The 18383-nt window shown below is 31.6% G+C and overlaps 1 protein-coding gene across 2 annotated transcripts in view; it reads left to right on the top strand.

The window, feature by feature from the left end:
- Positions 1-18383, top strand: part of LOC140446877 (uncharacterized) — a 75051-nt gene that overhangs the window by 21504 nt on the left and 35164 nt on the right. Inside the window, exon 1 of one of the 2 annotated variants that reach the window (XM_072539454.1) lies at positions 16119-16213. The exons of the other annotated variant lie outside the window; for it this stretch is intronic. The gene's annotated coding sequence lies outside the window, so the exon portion shown is untranslated. Of the gene's footprint in view, positions 1-16118; positions 16214-18383 lie in introns of those variants that run through there. 2 annotated transcript variants of the gene reach the window in all.

Raw genomic sequence — 18383 nt, forward strand, 5'->3', positions numbered from 1 at the left:
CGCGCTATCTCAGAGTTATGTACAAATATCTCGGAGTACAGCAACTCCGAAAAATTGACCATAAGCTAATGAAAACCGAACTAACTTCTGAGTTCGTACGAAGAGTAAGACAACTAAATCGGTCATATCTTAATAGTAAAAATTTGTTTAAGGCATTAAATACATACGCCTGTTCCGCGCTGAGCTACTCATTTGGTATTATAAAGTGGTCAAAAACGGATATAGAGAGTCTTCAGCGGAAAGTAAGAACACTTCTCACAAAGGCGCAAAAACACCATCCACGCAGTGCAGTAGAGAGAACAACATTACCGCGATATCAAGGGGGAAGAGGACTTATGGACATAGGTGAGCAATTGAATAAACAGGTTGCTAATTTAAGAACTTATTTTCAGGTGCAGGCTGAGACATCTATCTTACATCGAGCAATTTGCGCAGTAGATGATACAACGCCGCTAAAACTGAGGGAACAAGAAATGCGCATAAACCATCTGACTAAGCAAGAAAAAATGCGCACCTGGATGAGTAAACCTCTGCATGGGCGACATCTCAATGAGATCAGCCAAGAATATGTCGACAATACAGCGTCGAACTATTGGTTGACATCAGGAAAGATGTTTCCCGAGACTGAGGGCTTTCTACTTGCCATTCAGGATCAGGTTATTCCATCTAAAAATTACCTGAAATATATTGTTAAAGATCCTCAAGTCCAAAATGACAAACGCCGATATGGATGTCAAGCCCAAGAAACCATCCAACATCTTACCGGGGGCTGCCAGGCGTTTGTCGGAACTGATTATAAAGAACGCCATGACTCAGTAGGAAAGATTATCCACCAAGAACTAGCTGACAAACTGGGACTTCTCCAAACCGACCATCTTCCTTATTACCAATATGTACCTGACAGAATGCTTGAAAATGACAACTACAAGCTATACTGGGACCGCACTGTGCTCACAGTCCAACCAGTGGCACATAATAGACCGGATCTCATACTAGTTAATAAACTTACCAGGCAAACAACACTTATTGATGTGGCGATACCTAACACCAATAATTTGCGTGTTAAATATAACGAAAAGATCGCCAAGTATAGAGATCTAGAAATACAAATCAGGAGACAATGGAGAATGGAAAGTACCCAGACAGTACCTATTATTCTATCTACTACTGGTGTTATTCCCAAAAACCTCCTAGCGAACATCAAAGAGCTGGCTCTAAATGAACATCTTTATAAGGCCATGCAGAAAGCTGTACTCCTCGCGACGTCCAGATGTGTACGGTAATTTTTTGGAGATACTCCAGCAAACCAAGTCACCTAGGGCTCGATAACACGGAAAGAGTCCCACCAGAGCTCAATCCTTTTGATACCGTAGGTATCTGGGATGAAGTGAATTTTCCCCTTAGAGGGAGTGGTAAGCCGTATGGCTAAATCTGTATAAGTAATAATGCGCTATAAGAAGTATTCAGTTCTGACGGCACTCCCCAAGTGCCACGCACCGTTTTCTTTTTGGTTTTATTTTTTTGTTAATTTTTTAGACACATTGGTTTGAACCGCGTCGGATTATCATTGGGCAATAATAATCAACACTGTTCATCCCGAAAGATTGTATATATATATATATATATATATATATATATATATATATATATATATATATATATATATGTAATATATATACATATAAGTTATAGAGCGACGCCCATGGGTTTATTCCGGCCATGGACTTAGGAGTGCTGACATGGTCAAAGACATTGAACTTAGGAGTGCTGACGCTATGTTTCGTAATATTGTGAATTGTATAATTGCAAATGTATATGTTTTATTTTAACTAATATTTTATTCAGTTTTAGAATCTGATTTTATTGTAATTAGTCGTTTTAGCTCTAATAAATTCTTTTTTTAAAAAAGGACTTTTGGCATTCCCAATTTGAGTGGCGCAGTCAGTAGCTAGGTCAAACGGGTTTAACGAATATAAATTCGGTTCGTTTCAACGATTTATTGACCTTAATTCGGAAGTGTTATATTCCTGTGGGTGGATTGAGTAGCCCTTTATAACAGGAATCGTGTTAAGTGGACTTTTCGAGTGAATATCGAAGATACCTGCCTAGTCAAACCTTCTGAGTGAACCAGCTTACATGGAGTGGACAATTCTTTTCTGGGTAAGTGCTTATGTCGTATAGAGAGCCTAAAATTCTAATAAATTCTGATTCATCAGACTCAGATTCTGACTCAAAACTCCCTATTAAAAATAATTTTTGTTCTAATTCATCCTTAATAAATAATCGTACTTTTAATTTAAATTTTTACTCAAAAAATAAAATAAAAATGGCAATCCCACAATTAAAAAAGGAATATCTTGACATGATTCCAGATTTCCACGGAGAAAATACATTACTTCCTAGATTCGTGGAAATCTGTGAAAAATTGATTAATAAATTTTATAATAGAGTTGATTCAGATGATTTTCAGAATGAATACCTTATGTCTAGCATATTAGCAAAAGTAAAAGGTGAAGCTGCTATTAACATTTCAGCATGTGTAGTTAGGACCTGGCAAGATCTTAAAGATGCCTTGCTAAATACATATGCTGATAAAAAGAGATATTTATACTCTTAGTATAGAAATGTCAGAATTAAAGCAAAATAATGAAACTCCCTTTTGAATTCTTCAATAAAGTCCAACATCTTTTGAATTTACAAATATCTTTAATTACTACACGTTCTAATGACCAAGAATTATTAATTTTATCAAACTATTTTAGAAATTTAGCCCTACGAGTATTATTACGTGGTCTAAAAGAACCACTTGGCACCTTCATGCGAACTAAAAACCCTAAAGACTTAAATTCTGCACTAAGTATTTTAACTAACGATTTTCAAATTTATTTAAATGGAAATATTCTTCACAATCTAGGCAAACAAAGCCAAATTTTCAAAATAATCGTAATCCAAGACCAAATCTTAACTTTCAACAAAAATTTCCTCAAACGAACAGATCCTTTACATTCAATGAACCTCGACAAAGAATTCAAGCCCCACCTATAACAAACTCCACACAATTTCAACAAACAAAAACAACCATTAGCATCAACCTCTTTTTCAAATAATAACAGAGGAACTAATATTTTTGCAAATAACAGAAGTAGTAATGTCTTTAAATCAAATCCAAATCAAAGATTTCAAGCCCCAACTCCAATGAGTACCACTAGTCAAAATACTTTTAGACCAACAAATTTTGGAAATCAAAGACGCTTCAATAATATATTTTCAAGTCAACCACAAAATACCATAGCTGAGGAGCTACATAATATTGGCGATACCGAGGAAGTTGAATTAACTAATGAGAATCATTTTTTAGAGAACAGAGCCTCGGAAAATCCATAATTACTCAAGTTGAACTTTTAAATCTGATAAATAACGAAAGTGAATTGCCGTATATTGTATTTCCTGAGCATAATCTTAAAGTACTGATAGACACTGGGAGCACAAAATCGTTTGTAACCTCAGAAGTCGCTAAAAAATATTTTAAAAATTCAATTTTTCGTAAACCCTTCCAAATTTCAACAGCACTTGGAGCACAAAACAGGAAAATTACTGTACTGAAATTCCCTTATCGAAAATTTTTAATACTAAAAATAAATTAAATTTAAGTTATTGCGTTTTTAAATTCCATGACTATTTTCACTGCTTATTAGGCCTCGATAATTTAAAAAAATTAAATGCAAAAATTGATTTGGCCAATAACGTTTTAATTACCTCGCACAGTAAGATAAAATTAAATTATTATAAAGCCGGGAATAGTGGCAACACGAATTGTATAGTAGTGCCGCCACGAACCGAGCAAGTTATCAGTTTAAATGTTGAAAATATAAAAAATGGCGATGTAATTATACCATATACACAAATCGGTAAATTAGAAATTCCGGAATGCCTTACGACGGTAAAAAACAATAAGGCTATTTGCACGATTTTGAATTCTTCTGAATCTTATTTTAAATTGGATGTAACTTCCCCAATCATGGTGGAAAAGTTCGCTGAATACGAACAAATTTTAAATCCAAATTTTAATTCCATAAATGCTGAAGAATTCAAATTCGATATTTCTAAAGTTCGAACAGATCATATGAATTTTGAGGAAAGAAATTCAATATTAAAGTTAATAAAAGAATATTCCGATATCTTTCATGTCGAAGGTAATCAATTAACTTTTACTAATAAAATTAAACATACAATAAAAACAACAAACGATATACCAGTATATTCAAAATCCTATAGATATCCAGAAATTTATAGGAAGGAAGTGCAAAATCAAATCCAGAACCTGCTGGATCAAGATATTATTAGACCTTCGGATTCCCCTTGGTCCTCTCCTATATGGGTGGTCCCAAAAAAAATGGACGCCTCCAAGAAACCTAAGTTTAGAGTCGTAATAGATTATCGACGTCTTAATGCTATCACACTTGGTGATAGATACCCTTTACCTAACATTAGTGACCTATTGGATAAACTTGGACGGTGTCAATACTTTACGACACTCGACCTCGCTTCAGGGTTTCATCAAATCGAGATGGATGAACGCGACATTCAAAAAACTGCATTCAATACAGAAAATGGTCACTACGAATTTTTGCGAATGCCTTTCGGACTCCGTAACGCCCCAGCGACATTCCAACGGGTTATGGATAATATCCTAAGAGGTATACAAAATGAAAAATGTTTGGTTTATCTTGACGATATAATTATATTTAGTACAAGTCTTCAGGAGCATCTAGTTAATTTAAAAGAAGTGTTTCAAAGATTAAGAGAATCAAATTTCAAAATTCAAATAGATAAATCTGAGTTTTTAAAAAAAGAAGTAGCATATTTAGGTCACATCGTAACGCCACAAGGTGTTAAGCCGAACCCAGACAAAATAAAAGCGATAAAAATTTTCCAATACCCAAAAATACTAAACAATTAAAAGGATTTTTAGGACTTTTAGGTTATTATAGAAAATTTATTAAAGATTTTTCTAAACTTACTAAACCACTAACTACTCGCTTGAAGAAAAATGCTGAAATCAATGTAAGTGATTCAGATTACATCCAATGTTTTGAAACTTGTAAACAACTTCTCATAAATGAACCCATATTACAGTATCCTGACTTCTCCCGTCCTTTCAATCTCACTACAGATGCTAGTAATTTTGCGCTAGGAGCCGTACTTAGTCAAGGAAAGATTGGATCCGACTTGCCAATTGCTTATGCAAGCAGAACTTTGAACAACTCAGAAATCAATTACTCAACAATTGAGAAAGAGTTACTGGCAATAGTATGGGCTGTCAAATATTTTCGCCCGTATTTATTTGGACGACGCTTTACTATTATTACTGACCATAAACCACTACAGTGGTTATTTTCATTGAAAGATCCCAACTCCAAACTAGTAAGATGGCGCTTGAAGCTAGAAGAATATGATTATGAAATCATTTATAAAAAAGGATCTTTAAATACAAATTGTGATACATTATCCAGAATAGAGCTAAACGTCAATGAAACAAAAAATTTGGAAAACACAAAAAATATTTTTGAATATATGGAAACACTTAATGAACAAGCTCAACAAGATCTTAATAATGAACCAGATACAGAATCGCTGATTGTTGAAATAGATGAAGATAATAGACAAGAAGAAAATCCTGATGACGGTGAGACGATACACACCAATGTAGAAAATCCTACCCCCGGAATTCCTATTTCCGAAAACCCTGTAAACACGGGAATTAACCAAATTTTTATCTCTGAAGTTAATTTTAATCCTGCTAGTCCCACTATAATCAAATTATTTGATAAAAGACAAAGAATTCTTGTCCAGTTCTCAAAAAACAATTTTGAGCGTGATGTTACTGATTTTATTAAAGAATATACCATACCCAAAATAAAATATCACCTTTATTTTGAAGACCCAGTATATGAGAAATTTAGCGTTGTTATCCAAAAATATTTTAAAAATTCTCAAATATCATTTATTAATTGCACTAAGAAACTTATCGATGTTCCTATAAACGAAATTAAAGAAATAATTCAAAACTATCATGAAGGCAAGCAAAATCATAGAGGTTTAGATGAAACGGATAACCGAATTAAATCATTATATTATTGGCCCAATCAACGAGCTTCTATACAAACTTATATTAATGAATGCGAAATATGCCAAATAACAAAATATGATAGGAATCCCATAAAGCCAATATTTAGCATTACTCCTACAGCAATTAAGCCATTTCAGATTTTACATTTAGATTCCATAACTCTTGAAAATACCAAATTTCTAACGATAGTCGATTCTTTCTCTAAATATGCCCAACTTTATAAACTTAATTCTGCTCAAGGTATCGAAGTAGCAAACGCTTTGATTAGATTCTTTACACATCATAGTATTCCAGAACAAATCATTTCAGACAATGGTACAGAACTAAAAAATTCAGTCATTAAAGACTTATTAGCATTACACAAGGTAAAAATCCACTTTATCTCCTCCCAGCATCCAGAATCAAATGGTATAGCTGAAAGATTTCATTCAACTATTATAGAACATATCAGGTTACTAAACAATCAAAATGAGTATAAATCCGACCCAATAGAACAAAAAGTAAACTATGCATTATTAGCTTACAACAGTACTATCCACGCCGTAACAAAAATGAAACCCCATGAACTAGTCACGGGACATTTAGACATCAACTCCCCATTTAACATTGACCTAGAGCAACAATTAATTAATAATTATATTTCTAATCATAAGGATAAAATGAAATTACTATATTCTAATATTAACAAAAAACTTCAAGAAAATAAAGCAAAAGTTATAAATAAAGCAAATGAAACACGCGAGGAATTACCAAATGAAATTCCTACCGAAGTATTTGTGCGAAACAGACAAATAAAAGGAAAAACTAAAAATAAATATCAAAAAGAAAATATTAAATCCATTAATAAATTTAAGAAAACAGCAAAACTCATTAAGCGGCATAAAAATACTACCGAAAACATTCACCTTTCAAATGTAAAACGACCTAAACGGAAAACTTATATTTTTCCAGGTTCGTCACAATCGGACATACAACAGCCGAAATAAAAGATATCACCCACAACCTAGGCATTCTACCTATAAAATTAGGAACCGCAAAACTCCAAAAATCTAGTCATACATTTTGTACATTTTTATAATTTAAAACCACTTGTAACTGAATATGACAACCTGAACAAGCAATTTGAGTATCTTAAAAATAACATTTCTAACAGCGAATTCTTTAGATCAGAGACGTACAACTAAGTTAATATTATTCAATATATCAAAAATAGCATACAAAGAATCTCTTTATTTTACAAAACACAATTACCATTTGAATTAAAACACGAAAATATTTTAGATTTTGAATCCATTCTGGAAATCACCTGTAAAATAGAGGAAAACCAAATTCAATATTTTCTGACAATTCCTATCGATTTTGAGAACATCTTTGATCTCTACTATTTATTACCTATACCCACACAAATTGAGTCAGAATTTGCAATAATAATACCTAATACAAGATATTTGCTAAAAAATAAAAATACAATAATACCTCTCAACGACATCTGCACCCACGGTAAAATTTTCCAATGTCCAAGCCGTCTACAAAATAATCAAGAACACATATGCGAAAAGGAAATAATCTTACAAGAAAACTCCAGTAATTGTCAATATATTAAGGCAGACATCCAAGGCAATCACATCGAAATCATACCAGAGATGAACCAGTTTTTGGCAATATTTCCTATGGAGGAAAAATTAACTTTCAAATGCTCTGAAGGAATTCAAATTAAAACACTGACAGGCATCTTTCTGATCGAAAATACACAGTGTACAATCCTTTTCAGAAACCAAGAATTGTTGTTCCAAGATCGAACCTTTGGACAACCAATATTAATCACCGAGCCGAAATTAAAGTTTAAAGAGTTAAGCGTTTCACCTATGAAAATAACTTTGAAGAATTTAAAATTTGAAAAAAATCCCACAAACAGAATCACACCCATCATGGAACAAAGAGAAAATTACCACATTCCCAGCATTTGGACGATCATAGTATATCTTGCCATCGTTGTAATAATCATCTACATTATTTATAAGAAAATAACGATAAGAACAAGAAAAGAAACCAAAAGAAAGGAAGACATAAGAATGTCAAACATACAGGACCCAGACGATTCCAGTTCGAAAATTCACCTCCCACAAGGAGCTTCAATCTAGGGGAAGAGGAGTTATAGAGCGACGCCTATGGGTTTATTCAGGCCATGGACTCAGGAGTGCTGACATTGTCAAAGACATTGAACTTAGGAGTGCTGACGCTATGTTTCGTAATATAGTGAATTGTATAATTGCAAATGTATATTTTTTATTTTAACTAATATTTTATGCAGTTTAGAATCTGATTTTATTGTAATTAGTCGTTTTAGCTCTAATAAATTCTTTTTAAAAAAGGACTTTTGGCATTCCCAAATTTGAGTTATATATATATATATATATATATATATATATATATATATATATATATATATATATATATATATATATATATATATATATATATATGTATATATATATATATATATATATATATATATATATATATATATATATATATATATATATATATATATATATATATATATATATATATATATATATATATATATATATATATATATATATATATATATATATATATATATATATATATATATATATATATATATATATATATATATATATATATATATATATATATATATATATATATATATATATATATATATATATATATATATATATATATATATATATATATATATATATATATATATATATATATATATATATATATATATATATATATATATATATATATATATATATATATATATATATATATATATATATATATATATATATATATATATATATATATATATATATATATATATATATATATATATATATATATATATATATATATATATATATATATATATATATATATATATATATATATATATATATATATATATATATATATATATATATATATATATATATATATATATATATATATATATATATATATATATATATATATATATATATATATATATATATATATATATATATATATATATATATATATATATATATATATATATATATATATATATATATATATATATATAATATATATATATATATATATATATATATATATATATATATATATATATATATATATATATATATATATATATATATATATATATATATATATATATATATATATATATATATATATATATATATATATATATATATATATATATATATATATATATATATATATATATATATATATATATATATATATATATATATATATATATATATATATATATATATATATATATATATATATATATATATATATATATATATATATATATATATATATATATATATATATATATATATATATATATATATATATATATATATATATATATATATATATATATATATATATATATATATATATATATATATATATAAATTTTACTGAGTTCTCGGGAAGAACCGCGTTGAGAATTTAAAACTCGACGTTTCGGCACCCATTTTGGAGCCATTATCAAGAGGGATACGGTTCGGTTCGAGTTCGGGGTCTCAATCTGCCTACTCCCCTCACTCGAGACGTACCAGTATCGTGTTCTATATTGCAAGAACTGTCTCTCGGCACTGAGGTCTCAATCTGCCTACTCCCCAGTGTCGAGTGACAACCGGTCTTACCCTGTGTGGCTGCTTTTATACTCGCTGTATGCGCGGGAACGGTATGCGCTGACGTGGTCTGAACTGACGTGGCCTGAGCGGTGTGGGCGGGAGGTCGCTGAAGAAGGGGTCGCCATGTTGCCGGCAATCGTTTCGCGTCATCGCGCGTGTTCAAGCTGTGAGGCCGTTTTTCGATTTCGATAGCTTCACGAATGATTCTCGCTTTTAATGAGCGGATGGGAGCGATGGTTTTTGCTTTTTCGAAATCTATTTTGTGGCCTGTCTGAATATGATGTTGGGCTAGGGCTGAAGTGGTATCGGAATGTTTGACTGATAGAGAATGTTCGTAAATACGGTTATGGATTCGTCGGTTTGTCTGTCCTACGTATGTACGTGGGCAACTGGAACAAGGTATCTCGTAGACACCATGGGCTTCATTGGGGATTTGGTCTTTTACGGATCTAACGAGATTGGACAATTTGGAGTGAGTGGTGAAGATGGTTTTATATTAAGAGGGATAAGAGTTCTACTGATCTTGTCAGTGACACCTTTAATAAAAGGTAGAAAGATTTTGGGTTGATCCGGCGGCAAGGTTTCTTTTTTGGATGGAATGGGGTTTAGAAGTTTTTGAATGTTTCTATTGATTTGGGTTTTGTGGTAGCCGTTTTGTAGGAGTGTTTGTCTTATTGAATTGATTTCGGATGACCTGTGATTGTTGTCGCTAAGTCTTATGGAACGGGAAATAAGAGTGTTGATGACTGAATTAAGTTGGGCGGGGTGATGATGTGACTGGGCATTGAGATAGCGGTTTGTATGAGTGGGTTTCCGGTACACGGAATAGGAAAAACTGTGAGGTGGATTTTTCTGAATAAGAACATCAAGGAATGCAAAGACGCTTCAGACTCAACTTCCATCGTGAATTGAATGCTGGGATGTATTCCATTCAGGTGGGAGAGGAAGAGATCTAATGTGTCTTTACCATGGGGCCAAATGACAAAGGTGTCATCAACGTACCGTAACCAGCAGGTGGGTTTGAGATTTGACGAGGACAAGGCTACTGTTTCGAAATGTTCCATGTATATATCTGCTATTACGGGAGAGAGGGGCGATCCCATTGGGGCACCTTTAAATTCTCAACGCGGTTCTTCCCGAGAACTCAGTAATTTTCATTTATCTGACCGCGGAAACTTATCCGAACATATATATATATATATATATATATATATATATATATATATATATATATATATATATATATATAATGCAAAATACGATATATATGGAATTGAATGAACTCCAAATGAAAATCAAATGTTTAAAAATTTCAAATTATAAGAATCAAAATTATTGAATATAATTAATATCAAAATAATTAAGATATAAGATTTGAATTAGCAGTAGATAAAATATTTTAAGTAAAAAGGTATGCAGAATAAAAATATTTTAATTAAGTATTATTAAATTGGAAGCTAAGTTTCTTTAATAATCTTTAATTTATAAAAAAAATGCACTGCTCCAAATGATAATAAATATTCAAAAACTTACAGTTTTATCCTGACTTCCTGCTTTCTTCTTAGAACTGGAACTGGTGAGCTGGATCTCTGGGTGCCGCTAGATGTTTTACCTCCAAACTGCTGGAACAGTAGACTTAAGAACTGCTATTTGGGTCCTCTGGTGCTCAAAGGCTCTCGTAAGGCTCTTACCCCTAATGTCGGTGCTTTCTGGTATTTTTATTTATTTTTACTTTTCTCCACACTTCGAATTCGATCGTCGATCTTGTACGGAACTGGGAAACAGCTATACAGGTCGCTAAGGGTCGTCTCCTTCGAAGCTCTAATCCAATTAACGCCCTTTTGATGTTGTTTTGTCGCGGGACCAATGGACAGATTCGAACGTAGTTATAAGGATCGAATCGTTTTGTAATGCCCCTTTGTCCGATTCTTCTCGATCGACGATGGTAAATACAATAAAATGTTGAAGTCGTGGAGTAAAAATTATTGTTTTATTGACAGCTACTAATAATTACGCTATAAATGGGTAACTAACAATAGGTAACTTTCTACAATAGACTGCCCTCAACTGAGCTCAAATCCCCAATTTATAATCTCACAAATAACGTATACCTCAGCACAGAGGTTATTGCTTCTATCATACTAACAAACTTTGAACTATGAGCTTACAATACAATTTAATCTATGCCGTAATTGCAACACTTAGGAAGTTCAATTGGAAAATATATCCTTCGGCAATTTATTACATTGTAGGTAAATTAACTAATTTTATTACATTACATTACAAGAATGTACAGTAACATTACAATCGATAAAGAAATACCTTAAATACATTAAATATTGGTACAATTATTAATTATCAAATTCTAAACTACGTTTCTTCTTCTAAATTTCCTGGCAAAGCCTGGTTTCATAGAGGAAATTAATAAGGTTTTGGAACTGATCTGGGGAGCTGAGAATATTTTGTAAGTTTCGACTCAAAAGATTCTTTTTTATGTTGTTGTTGAAATAGGGACAGTCTACGAAAATATGTTTAACAGATAGAATATTACCACAGTGTGTACATGTAGATGGATCTTGGGAAGTCATTAAATGTTTATGAGTTAGTCTTATATGGCCGTTTCTAAGTCATGGAAGGAAACTCAAGCTTTTTAACGGTGGGACGGATATTACGAGGCTTGGAGGGGATATTATTCCAGTGATCTTGCCAAGACATTTGGATGATATTTTTAAAATACGACTGTAAATCTGTATGTAATTGTATGTTTTCAGTCTCAATAGTAGAAGATGCGGCTTGTTTTGCAAAAAGATAGGCTAGTTCGTTACCAGTGATTACTACATGAGACGGAATCTAGATCATGGTTATGGATACTCCCAGTGAGATTAAACTATAGAAAGAGTTTTGACTAGCTTGAACCAAAGAATATACCGTGACATACTTTTGAGAGAGTAGATAGACACTAGAGACTGTACATATTGCTACTCTTTTGTATTCTGGTGATAGTAAGTTTGTAGCTTGGAGAATAGAGAATAATTCGGCAGTATATATGCAGCAAAAGAGCGGAAGATTACAAGATATTATTAAATCTGTGTTTAAAGTTACAGCACATCCAATAGCTGTAGGACTCTTAGAAGCATCTGCGTATACAATTTGGTTAAATCTGTTGTTAGCAATCAATTCTTTAAAGGTTTGCCTTATAAATTGTGGATTTGTCTAAGGCTTATCATAATTAGTTAACGAGAGAATAAAATCTGCTTTCAATTTATTCCAGGGTGGTTTAGAGAGGAAGGGGGGGAGATGGGGGTTTAGGAGGGAGATACTGTGACATAGATTGAAGTTTAATAGGAGAAGTAGAGGTTAAAAGGTCATTACTATAGTAAGTAATTTATAGGCTGGATTTTCGATATTAGCTGATATATATATATTTAATAGGAGAAGTAGAGGTTAAAAGGTCATTACTATACTAAGTAATTTATAGGCTGGATTTTCGATATTAGCTGAGATTCAAGACGTATATTTTAAAAGGAGTTGCCACCGACGTAGCCAGAGGGGAAGTTCATTCGCTTCTTTGTTTAAACTCTCTGCGTGGCTCGACCTGAAGGCTCCAAGGCAGATTCGAAGTGCAGTGTTGTGTACAGAATTAAGAAGTTTTAAATCCGATGGGCTAGCTGACATATAAATGAAATTTGGTAGTATAGAATCTAATAATCACGTTAACTACCTCATGTGAAATATAAAATAATTTCAACATCTAATCTTTTAAAATGGAGAAATTATCATACGCAATTTCTACGTCTATGAAAAGCGCAGAAAGGTAATTGTTTCTGTAATAATTATTGTTTATGTCTACCACAAGAGTACTAAGAGCATCTAGACAACTAACCCTCTTTTTAAAAGAGAATTTATTTTGACAAGCTAATTTATTATGAGGTATCCACCATTCTAATCTAACTTTGATAATTCTTTCTAAAGTCTTCAAAACACATGACAAAGATATTCAAAGATATTGGCCTATATGATTGTATCAGTTTGACATCTTTATCTCGTTCTGAAGCTATTTTCTTGTGGCATCTTAAAGTAATTACTATTTTATTGAGAATAAGCCACAACTGAAGTTTAGAATTACTTTATTAACGTTTCAATTTCCACTTTGGAAATCGTTATCTAAATACAAACATTAATAAATTAAACAAATTTTGTTTTTTGTTACTTGGTGAACAATTCTTCTAACAATTTAATTTCATAATAATTTTATGGTGTCTTACTCATTGATATTGACAAGTCAGACATATATTAAACATTTTAAATTAGAAGACTTTAAAATGATATTGCCAATATTGCTGAGTTGCGTTGCTAGGACGACTTTACTGTAAGATAGTTCACTCGGTTACATGAAATCAACTTTAACTGAAGAATATTCATCAGAAAAAAAGTAAAATTCTCCTGTTAGTTATTCCATAGTAAATCATAAAGAAAAAAACAGAAAAAAAACCTCATAATACTATCTTAACATGGTAAGTACTTGGTCTTACATTTAGTTTACTCTTAATAAACATCAAATTCTGATTTTATATGAATGTTATTTAAAAAACATGAATAATGTATCCTCGATAGGTTACTGACACTACTAGTAGTATTTTCCTTTTATTAACTTTCTCTTTTAATATAGGTAACCAGATTCTACAGGGAAAAGTACAGGGCAAAAGATCAGTAGGAAGACGCCAGAACTCGTGGCTGAAAGACCTGAGGAGATGGTTCGACCGCTCATCCGCAGAGATCTTTCGCGCAGCAGTTTCCAAAACTACAATTGCCATTTGGATCGCCAACCTTCGAAAGGAGACGGCGCAATGAGAAGAAGAAGATTCTACTGCATTCTGCCGAGGAATTTGCGACAAAATTGATCTCATTTAGCATGATTAGAGCCGCTTCTTAAATTTTTTTTACCATCTGTTTCTTTTAGGACTGTACTTAAATCGTTCCATTGAACCCTATATTCCTTTTGTTTACTTATTCTAACATTTAATAGCCTTCATGTTTCACCTAAATAAAACTGATCGCATTCACAAGGTATTTTATAAATACAATTATTTGTTCTTTCTTGTTCATTGTTAGGTTTAGTTTTAGATAAAATAGATCTCAATGTGTTTGTTGTTTTGAATATTGTTAAAATTTTGAATTTATTTCCTATCTTTTTAAGTTTGATAATGCTTTTATGTATGGTATTGTTATTTTCTTCGTATTATTCCTTGTGTATGCTGTAAGATCTCGTTCTAAGTTGTTCTGTTCTATTCGGTAAATTTTCTAAGAAAGAATTTTCGTTAGATCAAGTAAATTTGGCTCTATCGTATAAGAATATAATGATTCCCTTTTTATTATTGTGATTTAATTTATAATTTAGATATCTGCTCATATCCAGTATCGTTCTTAGAGAATAAAATATCCAGGAAAGGTAGTGTGTTATGATATTCCTTTTCCATGGTAAATGTTATTGTCTCTTTTTTATTATTTATATCATTCAGAAATGTGTCCAACAACTCTGATCCATGAGGCCATATTGAGAATACATCATCTACATATCTCCACCATACTGAGGGTTTTAACTTTTGTTTAGAAATAATATTTGTTTCAAAATCTTCCATAAATATATCGGCTAATAATGGAGATAAACTAGAGCCCATTGCTAGTCCAAAACTTTGTTTATAGAATTCATTATTTAGTTGAAAATAGATATTATCAGTACATAATATCAATAACTTTATTATAGCTGATACATTTAGTCTTGTTCTAGTTGTCAATGTATCATCATTCTCTAATTTTGTTTTGATTATATTTAAAGTCTTATCTAATGGCACATTTGTAAATGAACTATTTATGTCAATTACTAAAAGATCTTTATCTAGTTTAAAGATTGGTGTGACAATAACAGTTTAATTTAAAAACCAGCCAAATATAATTAGTTTTAAAGTACATTGTAATTGCTTTAAATCAAACGAACTAAACCTTTCAACAGTACAGTTACAATGGAAATGGTTAAAAGGTTTAAAACGTTAAAATTTTATTTATATACTAAGCATTACGTTATTTTCCTTTGATTCGGCCCGTTCTTTCTAAATCTTTTATATAATTATGTAAAACAACAATATAACAAAAAAAACTGTAGCAAATTTTATAAATCACTGCTTAATATACAAGACAACTTGTAACATGTCCGTCTCTGTACTTCTTTAATTGCAAATAAAACAAAGACAAAATACCTTACCTTACTAACAGTTATACAAACAATTCAGTATTAAACAATTTCACTCAGTCAAAACTCGTTTTAAAAAACTGACAATAGCAAGTTCAAATAAAATATACAAAACCTTCTGGAGTAAGTATGAGAAATCTGAAATACTAAAATTAAAATAGCTTTCATTAATATATTTCTATTCAATAATAGAAAATAATTAGAGAAAATTTGCTGTCAATATTTTTGACTGGTATGAAAGTTTGTTGCCTGCCAATTTTCGCGAATTAAATTTTGACAGTTAAATCACGAGTCGTCAGTCGAGTGATTTTGTCAAAATTTTATAAGCAATAATTGCCAAAAGGCAACAAACTTGAATAAAACCAGAAGAAAATTTTACCGGTAAATAATTTTCTCTCGAATGATATTCGACAAGATTATTTCACGAGACGATTAAGACACCATATCAACGAGACAATCTTTATTTATTTGTTAACAATATTAAATGTACAATTATAATAAGCTATAGTAGTTTACCCCTTCTTTTCTACCAAAGCATGATCATGTGTATTATTGACCTGTAGCATTTGGGAACTCGTTTAGCTTCATTTTTTGTCCTGAGATTTTCAATCAACTTCTGGTGGTGACTGGAATCCAGCTGCAGATATGGTTTTAGAGAGCTTGCATTTGAGTGACCCGTTAATTTAATTAACTCCTGTTCAGAAACACCTTGCTTAAACAAGGGTGATACAGCTGAAGATCGATGAGAATGGTTTGTTATTTTATGTTTTTTTGTGTCTATTTAAATTTTTTCAGCTGACATTTTTGTCCACTTAGATACGGTGTTGATTCCAAGTGGACAGTTTTTGAACCAAGATCCATCCGTCCAGTTGGGTTGAACGGTAAGAGTCTTCTTCTTCTTCTTCAGTGCCTTATCCGGTCCGGATGTTGGCGATCATCAAGGCTATCATGGTTTTGTTGACTGCTCTGCGAAACAGGTCCGCTGAGGTCATCCTAAGAGTCTGTCTGATAAAATCTTTGGTCCCCTTTTTTTCCAGTAATTTCAAAAATAATCTAACTGGGCATAAATTTTCATTTGATGAATTTCTTACCAGCTATTTGCTGCTTGCCAAACTTTTTTGAACCGCCTTGATTTGTTTTGGAAAAAATGCCGTTGTATTCAATTCGGTCCGTAAATTCTCCCATAACATCAAATTCCTTCTAGAAAAATTGAATCTTGCAGTTTACAGTCTCATTGCGTCTCCAACCAAGTTTAAATAAGCAAAGACGAGAAAACTTTTTTTGTGCTCCATCGGGAGTTTCCTCGTCGTATCTTTGATGATTTTTAATAGTTCTTCGGTGGATAATGCTTTTAAACTAAGTTTTCTTTTTCTTGAACACTTTGAAGCTGCCTCCGCTTGGTATCTCTGGTCAATCTTGCTCATTTGAAAGATATATCTGTCAAAGGGTCGATTTTTACGCCGTACTCCGTAAAATATTGTTCTTGTACCATTTTTGCTGTAGTATTCCACATTAACTTTACAGACGACTCTTTATAGTCTTCGCCATTGCCTGTTTTCATGTTAAGGGCATAATCCTCGAGAATTTTTGCTAGTTCCGTTATGGTAGTACATTTTTCAAGCGTAAAATTTCTCACCCGTAGGAACTCCGAAAACTGGGTCCAAATAGAGCTTCTGGACCTCTGCTTGTTCAATGGGATATTTATCGAAACCAAGTTTTTGATTTCTTCACCTGACTGGCATCCAAATCTTGATTTTTGTCTGGATTCATTATATCTGTCTAAAAATGGTTTACACCTCAATGACGTTTGTTAAACTTACAACAATAGAATTACCAGACACCTTCGTGACGGATCTGTCATAATTTTATCGCTGAGAAATCACGGGCAGGGAGGAGTTTTATCAGTAGGAAACGTGGCGTTGCTATGACGTTTTATCAGTTAAAAATAGTCTAGTGAAATAGTCGATGTGAAATTACAACCTTTTTTGGTTCTTTTATTTTTTATCTGAGGTAATGTTGTTTGAACGTACTTGGAAGCTACGAAGTTGGAAAAAATTTAACGTATTACCTCTAACATTTTAATTATGCAAGTTTAATAATATATTAAACCACCATACAGTATCATAAGCTTTATTAATCTCAAAGTATACTGCAATACAATCCTGTTTATTTGCAAATGCTTCATGTAATCGTGACTCTAAGTCTATTAAGTTATCTATAGTGGACTGATTTTGCTTAAATCCGCTTTGTCGGTTTTGCAATTTTATTGTTCTAAATACCATCATTTGCATCA

This window comes from Diabrotica undecimpunctata, chromosome 7 (genome assembly GCF_040954645.1).
Source record: "Diabrotica undecimpunctata isolate CICGRU chromosome 7, icDiaUnde3, whole genome shotgun sequence".
Lineage (NCBI taxonomy): Eukaryota > Metazoa > Arthropoda > Insecta > Coleoptera > Chrysomelidae > Diabrotica > Diabrotica undecimpunctata.